Source organism: Stegastes partitus, unplaced genomic scaffold (genome assembly GCF_000690725.1).
Source record: "Stegastes partitus isolate 25-593 unplaced genomic scaffold, Stegastes_partitus-1.0.2 Scaffold366, whole genome shotgun sequence".
Classification (NCBI taxonomy): Eukaryota; Metazoa; Chordata; class Actinopteri; family Pomacentridae; genus Stegastes; species Stegastes partitus.
In genome coordinates this window covers 473,464-487,814 of record NW_007578097.1, presented here as the reverse complement: position 1 = coordinate 487,814, position 14,351 = coordinate 473,464, and positions in this window count along the sequence as shown.

The window sequence follows — 14,351 nt, the reverse complement described above, 5'->3', positions numbered from 1 at the left end:
CAATTTTGGTGAGTTTTCGAGTATGTTTAGGGCCTCAAAAACGCGTGTCTTTGGCACGAATAATAATAATATTAATCCGAGCAGTTCCAATAGGGTCTTCGCACCCTTTTGGTGCTCGGACCCTAATAATAATCCGAGCAGTTCCAATAGGGTCTTCGCACCTTTTTGGGTGCTCGGACCCTAACTATGAAGTCATCAGAACCAAAATGATCGACAAAATCCTGAAAACTCAGAATAAAGCAGCTGTGAGATTTGACGTGAAGCAACTCCAGGTGAAATCATGAGGGTTACATGTGACAGTTCCTCCTCAGTCAAGTGTCAGCCACGTTTATTGTCAGGCCTGGTATTTGTGAGGAATCGTTCTCTAATCCCTGGTCTCATTCCTCTGTTGCTTCACTTTTGTAAGTCACAACGGCCATAAGGTGATATATGACATTTCTCAGCCGTACAGGTCAAGAAGCGTTTTATAGGGGCCATTTTTCTACTGAAAGCCCTCACACATTTTGATGAGTCCTTAACGTGCTGTTCATTCTTGACAGGGACAGAAACCAGGAGCACTGTATCATCCGAGTGCATCTCCTGCTTCCTGGGATGAATATATCAGCTCTGACCAGACAGTCCCTGACATTTAGTGATCTGTGATGATCAGCATAAACCTTAAATCATCAAATGTCAGCCCCAAGTACTTGCCAAAGTTTGCAACTGATCCGCTGTACATCGCGGTTCAAAGAACAACTACTGCACGCTCGGTCCCGCCGATCACCCTGAGGTTTAAACACTGAACCCTCACAGAATTTAATTAACATCCACCCGGGTGCTGGCTGAGTGTGTGAGCGCAGGAAGGTGAGAGCGCTCGAATGGATTGGGAGCAATGGGAAAAAAATCGCAGCGCAGAGGCCGAGGAAAGTAAAGTGCATCGCTCACACTTTGTAAAAGTCGCTCAGTGTGAATGTATTTTTTAGGAACTCACATTCTTTCTATGATTTGACTTTGCTGCGCGGCAGAAAACCCTCTCCATGGCCGCCCCCACATTTGGATATGATGTGGGGAAGCTACACAGACAAAAGGTGGAATATTATTATTTTAAAACAAAGCATAATAGTTTCATGTGCCACAAAGACATGCTCCTCTGGCACTGATGTCAGAGGATGATACCAACCGGGGTGTCACCTACATAGATCATAAATACATTCTCCAGGTAGCAAATTAGCTACTTGACTCACTCTCTGAGCGTGTTTTGAACGAGACCCAGAGCCTACAGCTACGCCAGCGGCTCTATGATTCTCTACCTCCTCTAAATGCCAACATGTGGAGGTTTAACAGGTGCTCAGCGTGTTAGTTTAGCCTGTTAACATGCTAACATGTGCTACGCAGCAGCTCAGGCTGATTGGAGTTCTGTTTTTGCACGTAGGGCGGCTGTGGCTCTGGTGGTAGAGCGGTGGTCCTCTAATCACAAGGTTAGTGGTTTGATCCCCCACCCCTCCATAGTTGAAGTGTCCCATTGGTGTATGAATTTTTGTGTGAATGAGAAAACATTGTAAAGCGCTTTGAGGTACCACTAAAGTAGAAAAACACTATATAAGTGCAGACCATTTACCATTTATTCAGTGAGTTCCCATCTAAATGCGAATGTGATGATGAAACGGCAGCAGTTCATCAAATTCAGCAGAGTTTATCCTCACGATCTCGACCGGGTGTCAACATATTTTGTCAGATCACAGCTGATCAAATGACCGACACTGTCATGACTTGGATAACAGCAAATGTTATAATGGTTATAATAGTCAACTTTATTTCTAGAGCACTTTTCAAAACCGGGGTTACAAGGTGCTTTACAAAAACAGAGTCAAAATGAAACATAAAAAAGACAATAAATAAAGACAGAATAAATTAAACATCCTAGAACATGGCAAAAATAAAAATAAAAGGGTTGACCCCAGACAGCATTTGTTTTTGTCGATACCTGCACAGAAACCTCTGGGCCACTTTTGGCATTTACAGCTCAGTTACAGCTCTGGCAAATGTTATGTGGCACAAGCATCATGAGCTTGGCCTGACTTGGCATAACGAAAAACGAACAAACAAAAGTACTACTATACTGCCACCACTCCTATTTGCCTAGCACCTTGCAGGACTGGAGTAACACAAAAAAGAGCAACAACAAATCATTTTAAAAAGACAAAATGCCATGAGCGAGGCCTGGCTTGGGTTACAGCAAGCGTTGTGTCGACTGAATGTGAAAGCAAACAGTTTATTTATATTTCAATCATCTGTACATCTTAAATTCACAATCAGTTGCTTCAGTAATTGTCTGAGAATTAATCAGAGTTTCAGGTTGACTGCTGCTTATTATAATGTGAGATGTGTCTGCTGGACAACCAGAGTCAAAAATGAAGATCTCAGGTTTGGAGCTACATGGAGTCTGATCCTTAGGAAGTTCTTCTGTCTTGGGAATGTAGGACTTTAACTTAGCACCAAATCTACAACAAGCCAATAAAAGAGTTTGTGATCACTGTCAGAGAGAGATGTGAAGAACTAATGATGTCTCGTTCCCTTACTGCGATCGTGAACACGTTGTACACAGCATTAAATTCCCCAATAACCTGGCAAAGTGTTTTGTTTTCTTATTTAAGGTGAAGTCTTGGCAGTATTTCCACAGAAAGGTGGGTTACAATACCTGCTGCCTGGAACAGATGTGGCCTAATGTTACCCTAATAATAGTAATAATAATACTTTTATTTTTGTGGCACCTTTTAAAGTGGACTTACAAGGTTTATAAAAAACTAAACATCATGAGCTGGGCTGACTTCAGTCTTGTGTGGGTCAAATGTGGCCCAAATACCCCACGGCGGGCTACAGTACACGCTGCTTGGACCAGATGTAGCCCAAATGTAATGAGCTGGGCTCGACATGGGTACTGGCATGTGTTGCGTGGGCCAGATGTGGCATACAGATGGCACAATTAAATCCAGCATTTCTCTCTACCAATTTTGTCAGCTCAAAATGTAGCGAACGTCCTAGAAAAGGGAATTTTCAGGTAACTTTCGTTGGCGCGAACGTCATGATGGACGAACCACAAATTCTTATGAGAATGACTCAAATGCGAGGCAGATGTTGGAGGCGCCACGGTGCAGTATATCGTGGCTGTAATGTAAAGGCTCGTGGAGTCTTAATGTAAAATGCAAAGCAGTGTTGAGGAGGCTCGACACTTTCATGCCCTTATTATGGCTCATTGAAATCCTGTGATTATGCAGTGGACTGCCACCATCCATCACTGAAGCTGTCCATACACTCAGGCTTAGTGATCTGAGAAACCTACAGTACGTCCCCGGTTCTGGTCTGGTCATCAGTTAACTTCATGCATATAATCCCAGCAGGCTGATCAGTCATCTGGTGTTTACTCCTCGGTGTCCACTCTTCCTGACACTTACATACAGTACATGAGTGAGAGGAAGATGGAGTGAGTTACAAAAGACTGGAAATCCATAGACGGCGGCAGACACAGTGACACAGGTGTCTCTTTGGCTCGGCGCTATTCAGACGTAGATGATTGGAATCAGACATGACTCAGTCCAGCTGCAATCACGACTCTGCAGCTCAGATTATAGAAAAAAAACAACAACCCAGCAGCAGCAGCGCATCCACATGATCCTAACAGCGGGGCGCCGGGGCTGCCTGCAACACTGTGGCCAGTCCTGCTGATGGTTCCTTCCTGGTCATCTTCTAATATTCTCTCTCGGCTGCATATTGTTTGCTGCTAGGTGGAATTAAGCTCCGTGTGCTGGTGGGCTGCTGTGGGGGGGAGGTAGGGAGGTAGGGAGGTAGGGAAGGGGGGCGTTTTGTGTGATATGGGCCATTGACTGCTTTTCCATAGCTCAGGAACAATAATGAGATTTTTTTCTCTCTCTTTTTTTCCCCCCTTTTTTTTTTTCAGAATATCAGTGCCGCCATTCAGCGCACTGATTGTGTTTATGAAATTGTGCATACATCTCTCAATGCTGGAGCAGGGGATGGGAAAGCTATTTTCAAAACATTAGCAAATTGTTTTCTGTTATTGTGCAGAGATTGATAAGAGTATGTGGTGTCTAAACACACACACACACACACACATGCAGTGCAAGAAAAACATATTAAAGGCTGCTGCTATGACTTGGATTCACTATGCAACATATCACCATGACTTTCTATCTGCTCTTAAGCTGTAACTAAATTCAAGTGTTTCTGTGTGTTTCTGCCACCACACATGTCAGTATTTATTCTCACACACACATCATGGGTTGGATGTTTTATTGCCTTTCTATGCTGATTCCAGTTTGTCCCTGATGAGATCTAACAGTGACCTTGAGCTCGACCTTGTCTTTGAAATCTCCAGAGTATCTTCTCTCGAGCTGATCTCGTGGCAAATGGCTTGAAATTTCACACACACATCTTTATCGAATTGCAAACCTTCCACCAATTAAAATGCTTTTTTACATTTTTGTTTGCCTCTCCTCGTGCACGGCGGCTTTATGCGACAGCTCTCGTGACGGATTTTTTTTTGCTTCCTTTCCATCGCGCTGAAAAAGGCGCGGAAATTCTCGGTATCAAAGCGGCGAAAACTTTGTAGATTTTGTTTTTTGATGATGCCATATCGTAGCTGGGTGCTGCGCTGTTTGCTGACATTGGCTCTGGAACATGAAAGGTGTCAAAAGCTGCTTTTTTGAGACAGTTTCTCTGACTTAAATCCTACAAATGCAGTGTGAAGGCTGTTAAACTCACCTCCTCAACTTCTCACTCCGACAGCGTTTGCAGCTTCATTGCAAGTCAACAAATGCTGTGTTTTAGAAGTGCAGGGCTTCATTTACAGGGAGGTCTGTGCCTTATAGACATAAAACAAAAATGTGTGTTCTGATGAAAACACTGAACATATTGCACGTTACATTTTGATGTGAAATGTTAATGTGGTAGCAGCAGGTACTCTAGCTGCTCCACTAAAACAATATTAGATCAATCAGGCCTCTTGACCTGAGCTTTCCCACCTACACATGAACACATTCATCTCTCATTTATTTAATTGTAGTTAATAGTTTTTGGGAAACATCTGCATGAAAAAAAAAAAAAAAAAGCAGGTTTGAAATTACACTGACCAACGAGCTTTATGCTGTTTTTTTTTTCAAGTGAGCTTTAAAAGTCAGAAACAAGCAGCCCAGTCATCATTAATCCACTGATAATAATCCCATCATCACAGATGCTTTTCCCCTCCTTTGGCATTTACTTTGTATGTGCGCTCTGTCCTCCGGTGATAATTGTCACTCTTACCTGCTTCTGCAGTCTGTTGCTCGCTAGTTTGCTCTCAGGCAACTATCGATTGTGGCGCGTCATCAGATCCATGAAGACAATGATGATGAACAATGAACAGACAGCTGCATCCTCTGTGATCTGGGCCAAAACTGATGGCCTTTGTAAGCATGCGACGCTTCATCTGGTGGATAATATGTGAAAAAGGAGCGACACAATATGTGAATTTTCTGAGTCACTTGGCTCGTGGCCTCCTCTGCTGCTGGCACAAATTACTCCGAAGATAATAACTTTCTGACTGTCATCTGCGGCTAATTAATCTAATCTGCAATCTATCGATCGATAGGCTGCAATCTGTAAGAAATAAAGCTTTTTTTTTTTTTTATCTTCTTAAGATTTTTTTTAATCGTTCAATTTGATGTAAGTGATGATCAGTTTTGAAGATTTCTTCTAAAAAGTCACTCCAGCCATGTTGAGGATTATCTCCCGAGTGTCAGACTGACAGCCTCCTCATGCATATCGTAATGAAAGGATGAGCTCAAAAACAATTCCTGTAAAATATAGCGAATAAAAGTCATTTTCTAGAACCTCGGCGGCGCCACACAGCGCGCTTCTGTTTGTTTCTTAAACAATCCAGGGACCAGTTTCACATACGAAGCCGTCTGGCCGCAGACTATTTGCCATTCCCAGAAGGTCATTTGGTTAATGCACATTTGAGTTTTCATGGACTCTTAACTAGTTTTTAATCAGCAATTATTAGTGAATTGGAAGGCTGTGCAGGCGCATGACTCTCTGCTGGCGGGAGAGTGCCCATCAATGTCACGTCAATTTCCATGCCAAAGGCTACATTAGGCCTGGAGTCTGGGAGGAAACAGCCACCTGAGTGCCTCATCTCCCCATCCACAGCAGTCTTCTCATCAACTATTGACTCTATTACACAGCTCTGTCAAAAAAATTTTCCGCTTCAAAAGAGGAGCAACCATTACATGGCTGTGCAGGGAGATAATTTAGTGATGCACATAAAATTAAGTGCATATCCATTGAACATTACTCATTATTGCACTTGAATTCCTACAATGCCAGGCTCGTGTGTGAGGATCCTGGATGCTTCCCAGCCTTTTCATTCCATTCCCATTTTTCAAGGTATAAACACAGCCTGATTATTTAGGCTGATGTACAACACAAATAGCCGTCATTTTCATCTATATCTAACCCTACCTGTAATTGGCAATTAAACATGCCAGCATCTCAGACTAGCTCTTAATTACCGTTAATAAATGCCGAGGGGCCCTGAGGGGTCCTCGCAGGCTGAGGACGGCGGGCTGCGGATCTTCCTGCAGCACCGCGTCGCAGCATGAATATGCATGGCCGGGCAGGTATTCTCCAGCTCTGGTGCTTTTTTTTTTTTTCGGGGGGGCTGACGCACTCGGAGGTGGCAGCAGACCGCCTCTTGAACCACCACTTCTTCATTACACCTCCACAGCGGCCCGAGCATTGTTGTTGTTGTTGTTGTTGTTGTTGTTGCCGTGCTGCATCCTGGCGGTGGCATTTCTGCACACTGTGGCTTGTTTGTGTTTGCCAGGAGCTGTCACATTCAGCCTGTTAGCACTGGCCCATGGGAAATTTACACAGAGCCTCTGGTATGAGGTGAGGCCATCAAATGAGCCTGTGACATGCTGCCGTATGCACACATGTTGGGGGAGAGTTGATGTGTTCCTGTATGTGCACAGGAAAAAAAAAAAAAAAGTTTCTGGCCACCTTGGATTTTTTTTTTTTTTTTTGGTCAAATGTCACAAAATATATAGATGTGAAAATATGAGACACCTAAATGAACTGTTACATGACCTTTAGCTGTCACTTTAATTAGGCTGCAGTGGCACAAAATGCTCTGTAACAACCTTTTTAAATTTTTTAAACACAGATGATACGTTTTCACAGCGCAGGGGGCTCCTGCTCAAATATTACTGACAATATTTCTACTTTAAAGCAAACTTTGATTCCGCAGATTAATACAGCTTCCTTTTCTCCGCTGTGAGCTGACATTTAGCTCCCATAATGACTGCTGATTGTCTTGCAGAGTTCCACCAAAGACCTGAATCCCCTCATTTAAGGGCCGACGAGTGTCGAGCTCTCTGATCATAATGGCACTTTTAATTAGCACTTAATTAAAGGCAGGTGGACTGGAAAGGTCAAGCAGTTAGGGCTCCAAGTTAAAAACACAGCCAGCGTGAGCATCAGCTGTTTGATGAATTTGGCTGCTAATTACAGTGACCAGAATCTGGACAAACTCCACTCAGAGCTGCTGCGGGTTATTACGAAAACATTTCAATCCTTTTTAGACTTTAACATGCGCACTTAGCATCTACTTTCTCATTTTAAGGTTAATTTATTGTCTTTCAAATGCAGATTCCCTCCCCACCCCCCCACCAGACGGCGAGAAAATCAAAAGCAGCTTCTGCAGGAGTGAAACAGTCCAGACTGCCAATTGGATTATCATTGTGCTCATTACACAAACACAAAATGCTTAAACGACTGCAGTGCGATCTAAACTTCGGAGCGCCTCGGCTGTGAAAAACAGAGCCGAGAACAGTATTGATCTCAGTCAGAATTTATAGATCGCCTTGTCTGAATGAGTGATGAAGCTGTCACACTGTTGGTCTCACCTGACAGACACACACATTAAAAAATCCTGATCCCTGAATTTCAGCCGCTTCAGGTTTAACAATCATCACATGTACAAAAAAAAGAGTGTTTTAAACCTGCAGGAGAACACTGTGAGCTGGACAAAAAAAACTACACAGCACATGCTAAGAGCCCCCGTTTGGTGAAGAAATGGAACAATCCAATCAGAAACCGGCTGTCAAGACCCGCCAAGATTTTAATCTTTGGGGAAAAGGGAGAAAAGAAAGAAATGATTTCAGTGCTTCATTCTCCTGCTTCACCTCAGAATCACATTTTTTTGTTTTTGTTTTTGTTGTTTTTGTTTCAAGTTAAATTCTCCATCTGTGGAAGAAGCAGAACTAAGCGCAGTGTGACAAACACATCAAAGATAAACCTTTAATACTGAATGTGAGTCTCTCCACCACTGTAAGGCCCTAAATGGCCTGTCATGCAGCAGCCTGTGTGCTCATCTACTCAATCACATCCTTCGCCGTTTACACTCTGAGCCTCAGCTAATATTGATGCTCTCCATGTGATACTGCCGAGGAAAAAAATAAAGCACTGGTGGATTGCTGTGTGTTTCTTTTATTTATTTTTTTTAAAGTCTTCTCAGGCGCTGGGACACACCACTGAGGGGCAGCAGAATTACATGCCAGCGCTTGTTTGTTCACCGTTTCCCCCCCAAATGCATCTCACACGGACTCTATTAATCCTGCTGACTTATGAGTGACCTCGAAGGATCCTGGGTGCCGACATGCTGAGTGTGTGGTCGGGTGAAAATGTGGAATGAAAAAGAAAAAAAAAAAACCTCTTTATGTATTAAACTGTTAACAAAAAAAAGAATACACATAACAGTCTTCTGTCCTGCAACGTGTCCGGTTATGAGATGCCACACTGCATGGAAAGTGAATGTGATGGTTCACTGTATAATCACACATGTGATGCTGGAAATATTGAGGTAAATGTGATATTTTTTTGTTGTTGTTACTATTAGAAAAATACAAATACAACGCAACAGTGAAACAAGTAATATAACAATTCAGTTTATTTTATTTATTTTCCAGACAGACACATCAATTTCTGGACCACAGTAGAGGATGGAAACCTTTCACAGACATTTTTTGTCAATATTATTATTTGAAAATACAAATATAAAATTAGACTTTCCACATTTGATATGTGAGAGACCCCCATCCATTTATTATTAGCGTTATTATTTTTAGTATATTTTACAACAGGGCTTAAGCAAGCCATATGATAACCTGAAAGATGCTTTCAGATGTCAGTCAAGTCTGTCTGTCTCTCGCCATAAAAAGTCGGTTAACATAAAAAAAAAGGGGCAAGTGTTAGGAATGGGCAGACAGCAGTGAAGAGAGCTCTGTGCTCAGCCCGCAGAAACATGGAAGCACAGCAGAGCCTCACACTGCCGTCCATGCAGTCTGAAGAGCTTCCAGGCTCCCCTCATGGCCATGCGGTCTGCTCCAAACTCGACAACACGCCAGGGGTGAACTCTCGTGTTGGTACGCTAATAATGACAAATCCACTATATGAACCTGGGTGTAGCTGCGTGAGGGATTTTCTGTATACAGCTGAGGTCTCCAGTCTAGTATTATTCAGACAAGTTCAAATGAGTGTAAATTGCAAATATATATTCATCTATACACATATATATATATATTGCAATTGTGTGTATATATCTAGTAATGAGCATGGGTGAGATGGCAATGGTTTGGACTGAAGGGGGGAAAGTCACCCGAAAGCACGACAGTACAGTTGAACTCGTGCTATTTCTGTCACCTTGAACACTTTGAGATTCGTGAACATGAACTGATCTTCGTTCTATCCTGAAAGAAGAGAGCCCGGAACTATAAATAGCAAATGTTAGCGAGAGTCCCTTCATGGGCCGGGAGACTAACTTTGTGGTCAGTGCGACAGTATCCAGTATCTCTCAGAGATAAGGGCACATTGTCTGGTTTAAAACCATTAGCACCACTGTGAATAAGCCTCTTTTGGATATATACGCCAAGAACATTCAATTAGCCTTCAAAGTCAGTCTAATTCATTGGAAATAGAGCAGAGCCTGAAAAAAAAGCCTTTGCATCATGTCCCAGCTTCTTCTTTTTTTTTTTTTTTATTGGAGGCAGTGGTTCATATTCAGAAAACACTTGTGAATCCAAGATGACAGAAATCTCATAAGTGCTTGTGGTTTCAGGGTGGTGGTTTTCCCACGACGGATGGGAGATATTTGTTTGGCCATTGCCTAGCACTTGCCTCAAGATTCAAGTTTAAATGGATACGGTAGTACACTACAAATGTCAACACCTTCCAGGTTGACTTTTTTTCTTTTTTGATTATTTTTTTTTCTTAAACCAAGACCCCTCCCCTCTCCCCGAATGGATAAGCTAGTCTACTAAGATGTGTAACATTCATCAGCTGTAAACTGCTGTCAGTTTTGAGATAAAATGAAATTACAGCAACAGAGCCATGCTACCTTAAAGTCCAAGCTACAGGATCACAAAACAATAAAGGAGTCAATTTTTTATATATATCTTGTGTGAGGGAAAATGGTTTCATTTCAAGCTTCTTCTTTTTTTTTCTTCTTCTGTGAAAACGGGTTAATTATAGTCTAAGGGCGCCACAAGAGTGAACAAAAAGAAAAAAAAAGGAATATGTTTTATTCTTGTTGCACTGTTACATGTTTTTCAGATGAAACGGCAACAAAATTGGAATTGACTACAGCTCCTAATGAGCTTCTCGTGTCGATTGGTACGCGGTTTGTGTTTGTGTTTAGTATTCAATAAAAAACATATTCAGATGGATTTAAGGAATAATGCTGCAAATAAACAGGAGGAACACTTTCTTTAATCCTGTCGGAATCAAAATTAAAGCACATTTAATGATTGATTCCTGGTATAATTACTGCTTCTCTACGATTAAGACATTTTCACACACTAACATATATAAATGTGGGAAGAATTAATACTTGGAATAGATTATTTTTAGATTTTTCTACACTTTTAATCAATTATTTCTCTTGTTTTGTCCAATGAGTATCCAATTTACTAAACATATGGGCACAGGCATTTGCACTAACTGTGTTTTTGTCTTAGTAACACAACATCCAGTCGACTCACTGGTTTCACTTCAGGATGTTTTGAGCACCAGCATCCCTGACAAAGCCGCCATGTGCTCTACACGCTGTATGGAATCTGACAGACTGTACTGGTTGGGAAGAATAATTACACTAATGCTCATTTATTAACAGTAATGCAATGCTAACAGTACTCAATTTGAAGATCCAATGAGGTGAAGTGAATTAAATAACTGATATAAAACACAGATTACGTGTAATTGAAATTACACTGAAAACTGGCTTCCTAATAGGTTTGTTTTTGCTTGAAACAGCTGAATTGTGGGCAGCCTCGGACGCGCTATTTGGAGGCATTTTAAATTCGGTTTTTAATAGAATCTTTTTTTTTTTTCTAGCCACAGCTTCAGGGTCCGGCTCAGGACGTGAATTTAACCATGTATTAATCAGCACTCGACACACTCGGCATCCTCTAACACCTGCTAATATTCCTTCAGTCTCTAATGCCTCTGTGGTGTGAGCGACATTGATAAGAGATTAAAACAAAAAAACGTAGTTCCCCAGAATCTAAGATTAAAATCAGGATCGTTTTTTTTTTTTCTTTCGTGAGCAGTTCTGAGAGAAAAATGAGAGATCAGAAAGAGTATTATCTAAAAATAACCATGCCAGAGGCAGACGGGATATTTCCAAAGTGTACAAACATTAAAAGATAGAAGAGATTCTTCCAACAGCTCTGTGACTGATATTATGACTATTGTGGTATGCTTCTTAAAAAAATATGATTTTTTTTTCTTTGTTTTTTACATAAAATCTTTTTTTTTTCTTTTTTTTGTTTCATGATTTAAGCTTGTGTCCCTCTTAAAAAATAATCAAAAATAAAAGTTTTGCATATCTAGCGTTAGCATTTAAGGTAGTATGGCACACCCCTTTAAAAACATTCAAGGGTGGGGATCCAAATAATGCCTTGTGTACAATTCCATCTTACAGCAACTATTTCTCCATTGTTCATCCATGAGAGCTTTGGTTAGCTGAAACCATGTGAGAGTGGCAAAACCGAACCAAAAAATAAAAATAAAAATAAAACATACAGGGAATAAATTACAATGAACCTCTAACAAAATAATTGTCTGCAAATATCAGAGTAACATGATCATTGAGAGAAAGGTCTATCTTGACTGGTCCTAAATCCACTATTCACTACAAGTATTATATTAATGAGTCCTATATAACATCTACGTTGTAATTACAGGAGATAGAAAAAGAGCGCGAGAGGGAGAGGGGGTAAATATGAGAGAAAGGAGAGGTAGAGCAAAGGGAGAACAACAAAGAGCACTACACTGGTATCAAAGACAGCACTCTGTTTACAAGTTAACTGTGATTTCTTTACACACTAATGAAATACATGAATGATCAACAAAAGATAGTAGGATCTCTGAGGATGGGGAATGGAAAGAGAGAAAGTAATGGATGCACAGTACATTTTAATAGTATATTACAATTATTAATATATAAACCACAAAGTATCAATAAAACTCTGATTAAACTTGAAATCAGCAAAGAAGCATCTTTCTTTTTTTTTCTTTTTTTTTTTATAGTTTTGTATTTTCTTTTACATTTGAACAGTACAAGGGTTTTTTTGTCGTTTTTTTTTTTTTCCTCTTTACTCGTTAAATTATTACTTGATCACACCTCCATGTCATTTTTACTTTAGAAGTATCCAGCATATTTCTTTACCTGGTTGTTTTGAAAAGAAAAAAAAAAATCAGACAACAAGTGGGTAAAATGAAAAACAACAACAAAAATAAAAACATCTGCAGCGGCATCGATGACTTTAAAACCCAGACTGCACTCTGGAGCATAATATTATTATTATTATCATTATTAATAAATCGTTTCATGAGTGAAACCATTAACCACACGTACTGTGTAAAACCCGGTGCAGCCACAGATAGTGAATAATTCAGTGTCATCTTTTGACCCTGTATAAATATCCTCAGATGAGACGTGGGTCTAAATATATAAAGAAATCCAAGTGTACACTGCAACACATCAGTTTCCCAATCTGTTAATTCACCTCAAAACACTGAAGTGTTTGTCTAGTCGAGAATACATTAACCCCCGAAATCCTTCATACTATCCCAAAGCACAGGGCCCTTTCTGTTTTTTTTTCTTTTTTTTAAAAAGCCAACATATACATGTGCAAATAGGAAAATGGCCTGTACTTTACTACTCACAGTGCAATGATTACTTGCTTAATTACCTTTCAGTGTTTTCATTTGTTTTTGCCACTAGAATAAATTAAAAAAACAAACCTGCCAATGATTCCACAATAGAGCTCACAAAGGCTGAGGTATGGTATCAAAATGTTTACTTTTCCTAATTCATTCAAAAAAGAACTGATTCAGAGAACAAGCAGTACATAAAAAGGCTCGAGCACAGAGCCCAGGTATCGTGTTCCAAAAAAGAAATGAATCAGGAACAAGCAGGATGAAACAAACATTAACGTACAGCTAACAAGTTCCTCTCAAGAGTATAAAAGTGTCAGGATGCACAGAGCACTGGAAAATGCCTGGTTCAAGTTCTAATCTTCACATCTAAGTACAGTGTGCTTTGGATTAAATCATCTTTTTTTTTTTTGTATTATTATTATTTTCCCTCCCCCTCCCCCGTCTTCTTCCTCTGTCTCTTTGAAATGATACGGATATCTTTAACAGTTAGACAAAAAGATACCAATCAGGCTCTTCTTCTTCTTCTTCTTTTTTTTTTTCTTTTTTTAAAATTATTATTATTATTATTACTTCTCAAAACTGTGTTGACTTAACTCACCGGTTTGTAAATTTTGCTGGTATGACACTTGTAAAATTATTCAGCTTCAGTATTTACAGAGCAAGTGTGTTCTGTTTGTCTGTGGGCTTCGTTATACCGTCTTCCAGCAGAAAAAGTAGATTAATAACTGTTTACAGCTTTTTCTTCTATTCACACGCTATAACATGTTCTTTTGACACACCATCACAAAAATATGCTATTCTCTCACTGAGTTGGTTATATGCAGTGACTGGAATAATATGTACAGCTACATTTCTTTTTCTCAAGTTTGAATTCACAATGTAGTTATATGAAATTTGTTATAGCATATATATATATTTCTAAACAACAAAAACAACACTTATAAAAAAGGACCATAAAAATATTGGAGTCCTCTTTGTATTGCCCAAAAATAGGTAATTATGGTTAACAATGAGACATCACAAGAAATAAAACAGCTACTAAGATTTATTACTTAGATACCTTCTTTAAATTTTCCTTAAAATTGATTTTTTTTTTT